At 36.1% G+C, this 5,633-nt stretch overlaps 1 long non-coding RNA gene across 1 annotated transcript; it reads left to right on the forward strand.

The window, feature by feature from the left end:
* The first annotated feature begins 2,792 nt into the window (after positions 1 to 2,792).
* LOC115241030 lies at positions 2,793 to 4,651 on the forward strand. Its single transcript, XR_003884849.1, has 3 exons — positions 2,793 to 3,347; positions 3,435 to 3,580; positions 3,810 to 4,651. It is a non-coding gene; the product is annotated as an uncharacterized LOC115241030 (long non-coding RNA).
* The last annotated feature ends 982 nt before the right edge of the window (positions 4,652 to 5,633 follow it).

Genomic DNA, 5,633 nt, shown 5'->3' on the forward strand with positions numbered 1-5,633 from the left:
GCAGGCATGGCCATATAACCACGTACAAGTAAGATTGCTAACGTAATAGTTTATATTTGCGGATATTGAGACTATATTCTCTCACGTTTGGTTTTCGCATGGTTAATATAAAATTCAACAGAGATATTATTTGTGACTCACGTCTGTGAATCTTTATTATTTTATGTTTCCGTAAACTGGGGAAGACAAGAAGTCGTGCCTAAATTTTATATCAAGAGACACATTAAACAAAAAAATTAATATTTATTCATGTTTTTTCGATGTTTATATTTAAAATAAAAGCGAAAGCACTTATTCTTTTTTTTTAATCTATTTATATGACTCAGCAATGTGGTTTATCATCATGTTTATATCTTGTAATAAGTATTTTTGTGATTAATAATGATAGTAACGGGGATAGTCGCGAAAGAAAGTAATCGATAGTGGTACGAGTACCAAACTAATTATCGTAGCTGTATCTCCCAAGTATACACCGGTCACTGTCAGATTAAGCCAATACAAGATTCTTAGGAGCAATTATCGCGCAATTATTATTGAAGTAATTGCGTGAACGAGTCAACAGCCCGAAGCGTATTTTCTACGAGAGATCTCGCGGTGACTACATACTCTCAGGATCTATAAAGTCCGACGATATTCGGTTATAAACCACATCCGTGCGTACGCGCTTTAATTGTTACTAACAACGCCCTTCTTCGGGTATAATCCGCGTCCGTTAAGATTCTTTGCCATCCTTTCCCACGGAGAACACGCATTACTTTACCGTTGCGTTTTTTGCTTCAATTAAGATTTCATTACTTGCGTGATAACGAAATGAGTGCTTCAATATTTATTGTTAGCGCAAATCAAAACAATTCTCTAGAGAAAATAATGATATGGTTTGTAAAATTCGATATTTATAACAAAATGTGTAAGAAACACTTTTTACATATATGAGATGACAATTATAACAGATAAAAAATATGTTTTATCTTTTATTAAAAAATTTATATTTGTTATTAATAAGTAGCACATGCTTTTATTTTGGGATTATTATTATGTTACAATTATTTAATTTACATTATTACTATTTTGATAAAGAATACATTTATGAGTTAAAATTAAATTCCACAGAATGTAATATCTGAAAATATGTTCTCACTTTGACCACTCGCGCGATAGATTTCGATTGAATAAATTATTTCGTTCTTTTAATCCGAAAATGACTGGCATATTATACATATGTTCTAAGCCTCTCATGTAGTATCTCTCTTTCTACAGCGAGCGCGCGTTTGTCTGTCGCAACGCTCAGTCCATTCTATATGTCTATGGTGTGTGCCTTCACGGACGCTACACACATACGCGATGAAAGAGAGACAAAGACAGCGCAATCATCTCTCTTTGTCAAACGATCAGTGTATTACCAGCATCGACAGTATCGAAAAGTGGATGTACGGACACGAACCAATTGGCTGTTTTAGGGCCAATTTCACCAAGCTCGGTTAGATTAACCGACGGTTAAAATTAGCAGGGTTCCAACTGAAATGATAAGAATGTATGGCTCCGAAAGTGAATGTGAGAATGTAGTTCCAGGCGGCGTAAAATGGATGTACGTGACGCTAGTGTACGACCTAGAAAAAGCGTCTTACGAAAAACGCCAGCGTGGTGACTCTCATTCTTCTCTCTGCTGACGGGCAAACTCCGAATTGACATTGAAGACCTCGCGCGGTGAAAATGTGAAACTCAGGTTTCAGGGTTACCAACGCTGAGGAATGAATTCTCAGTCTCGATGTATAGGTGTATGTCTGTATACCCTCACACACGATTGCATTGCTCGCGTGGACGCACCGTGGAGAGGAAAGATAGAAAAGGATCAACGATCACGCTATCCTTGTTCCTCTAGCGTATCGCTTTACGGCCGAGATATGGCCTGAAAATGCTTTTTTGCCTCTCGTAGCAGAAAGCAGTAATGCAACAAGACTAATGGGCGCCCACTTTTTATAAATTTTATGTTTACTTATGCGCATATGTACAGATATATACCAATAGTATATAGAAATGTTACATATGTTTCAAAATTGCACAATGATAAATAATATTAGTAGAATAATAGCTAATAGAGTGAACTAATATACAACGTGTAAAAGATACGGGCACTTTTTAGACTTGGCAATTTATTGCCTTTTTACTTGTTGCTTTTTCATTGATACTTTATGTATTGTCAGCATGATAGAGCCATCGGTACAATTGAAGAAAGATAATATAATTGTCTATAAATATATAATATAATTGTTTACAATTAAGACTGTTAAAAGATAATGTAATATCAAACAAGAATTGACAATCATGCTATTTCTCTATCCCGCTAATATGATAAACGAAATATCGATAGTAACAAAGCAACAAATCTCACAAAGTTAACAGGCACCCGTGTCTTACATATTGTATATTTATTCACTCTGCTATCTATATTATTATTGATCATCATACAATATTTAATTGCACGTATAATTTTAACTATAATTTAAACATATATATGCATATATGTATATACGTAAATATAAAATTCTCAAAGAATGGGCGCCCGTTAGTCATGTTGCATTACTGCTTTTTGCCACGAGAGGCCAAAAAGCATATTTAGGTTCAGGCCATATTTCGGCCGTAAAGCAATACGCTAGAGGAACAAGGATAGCATGCGATTGTCGCTCCTTGTCTGACATTATCTCCCAACAATCGCTTCCGTGTGCTCAACATATCGGTATGCTTTCACGGACGCTATGCATATGCAATGAAAGAGAGACAAAGAGAGCGTAATCATCTCTCTTTGTCAAGCAGTCAGTGTGCCACTACGGAATATTCCCCATGTTCTGCTATTAGCTGCACTTTAGATACAGATGTGGTGAAATTCGTAGTCTTCGTCCTACATCTCGAAAAATTAATATTTTTTCATGAAACTTGTTTTGATGTATTCCTTACATCGTTAGAATTAGTCGTACAGAGCCGGATTTTGCAATTTGGCTCTTAAAAATTTATAATAAAAATATAATATGAATTCGAGAGCAACTACACCTGATCCACAATCAGCTGTATGTTGTTTGTCAATATTAGAATTTTTATTTTGATCATTTTTTCAAAAAAACGCTCTGTACGTCTAAAAAGACGATGCTGCTGAATACGAATATCATTATTAGAATCCGATTTTCTCTTTATTTTGGCTGTAGGACGTAGACTACGAATTCGTAATTCACGGCTTCCCGCGAGAGGTCTCCACCGTCACTCCTGTCGACCCTTAAGACACCATAATCAAAGTGACTGTCGATTTTGTTTGAACATAAGACAAGCGATAAGAAACAGGTCTAATTCTCTGCAAGGTAATGTAGAAAAATTTTTTTTATAAAGTTTGACATTTCTTGCGCGATAATTTTTTACTTATCTGTATTACATATTTTTTTTATTAGCGATTCTATCTGTAACTCGATCAAATAATCTGAGGCTATCTGAGATGAGAAGGACTTTTGATGCTTTTGATGCTTATCTGGCCAAGATATTGGTAGAGGTGTTAAAATGCCAACGCCCGGCATAGCTGGTCCATCAGATACACTGGGTAATGTTAGATTAGCAGTACAACCTCGAACACAGAGAAATGTACTATATTCTACTTAGAAAATTTATCAATTGCTTGCATTTCTTTCAAATATAAAATATTCTATTAAATTCATATGTATATGAAGATATATATATAATAGTTTTTTAAAATTCTCTTTAGAAACATAAAATATGTGATTTGTATAAATATGAAAGAAACGTGCCATGGATGTCCATGTGTGTTTCAGCTGCGCTGGGACAGTGTCGTAGTAGACAGTCCATAGTCAGTGCTGGGCAACAAGTGGTCGCTCCAATCTCTTTCTTTAAATTCCGATCCTACGCAAGACTGATCTTCAGGGCCATTTTACAATACGTCGCAAATGCTCCGTCGCCAATTGCGAAGGATAGCAACTACTAGTTGAAAAGTGCTATTTCCGGTTGCGCTTTTGGCAATTGGGATTACCAAAAAAAGTTAAAAGTTGGCCAATTCTCTTTCTATACATACGTATTTTATATACGGGGTGTAACTGAAAAAACAGGAGCACACCATCAGATATAGGATAACAATCCAAATCGAAAAGTCCTGAACCATTTTTTGATTTGACAGAGAGAAGAATGAGAGTCGCCACGCTGCCGTTTTTCGTGTAACGCTTTTTCTAGATCGTACACTAGCGTCACGTACATCCATTTTACGCCGCCTGGAACTACATGGCCACATCCACTTTCGGAGCCGACAAAACAGCCGATTGGTTCATGTCCGCGCTACATCCACTTTTCGATTTTGGTTCATATCCGTGCTACATCCACTTTTCGATATTGTCGATGCTGGTAGTACACTGATCGTTTGACAAAGAGAGATGATGCGCTGTCTTTGTCTCTCTTTCATCGCGTATGTGTGTAGCGTCCGTGAAGGCACACACCGACACGTTGAGCACACGGATGCGATTGTTGGGAGATGTCAGACAAGGAGCGACAATCGCGTGCTATCCTTGTTCCTCTAGCGTATTGCTTACGGCCGAAATACGGCCTGAAAATGCTTTCTGGCCTCTCGTGACAGCAGTAATGCAACAAGGCTAATAAGCGCCCACTTTATAAGAATAAATGATTAATTTGTTAATTTTCGATGAAAAATGCAATAAATCATGAAAATAATTATGGAGCAATATGGAGCAATTAAGGAGCAATCGTTTTATACTGGATATATTTGCAAAAAACTATTGGAAATATGTTTTTGAGTGAAAATGATAAATTTTACGTTTTTTGTAAATATTTCGAAAACTACTAATTTTAAAAGGGGAGCAATTGTGGATTCTGACGGAGCAATTAAGGAGCAATCGTTTGAGCTATAAATTATTAAAAAATATGAACTTCCAGCGCCAACTTATTTCCGGTGTGTACGACCTAGAAAAAGCGTTACACGAAAAACGGCAGCGTGGCGACTCTCATTCTTCTCTCTGGTTATAAACAATAGAGCTGTCATATTATGTTTGAATATTCTCGCCGTTGGCTGCTGAGCCATATAGTTCCGATAGGCGGCCGATAGGTGACAACGGTGTCGCTAGGGAAATGATTAATTTGCTAATTTTCAATAAAAAATGCAATAAATCATGAAAATAATGATGGAGCAATGCGAAGCAATTAAGTAGCAATCGTATTATGTTATATTATGTTTGAATATTTTCGCTGTTGGCTTCTGAGCCATATAGTTTCGATAGGCGGCCGATAGAAATTATGAAAGATTTTCCAGCACGACTTAACGCATGAAATTTAAACGAAATATTTTTATTTATAGGGCATTGTGAATTTGTTGTTTATATAATTATTATTTTACTAATTAACATATTTCTGACGATTATATTAAACATTGTTCATTTTCTCCTGTTTTTTATAAAAAGCAATTTAGTACTGGAAAATCTTTCATAATATTTTTTGGACGAATGCGTGAAAAGCGCGCGCTAAAACTTTAACACAATTTCTTTCTCATTAAGGACTATTCATAGAAAAATCACCGCTTGAATCTGAGATTGGCACGTCTGGCCGTCCCCTTGTGAGCTATATAGTTCCGATAGGTG

Source organism: Formica exsecta, unplaced genomic scaffold (genome assembly GCF_003651465.1).
Source record: "Formica exsecta isolate Colony F162 unplaced genomic scaffold, ASM365146v1 scaffold464, whole genome shotgun sequence".
NCBI lineage: Eukaryota > Metazoa > Arthropoda > Insecta > Hymenoptera > Formicidae > Formica > Formica exsecta.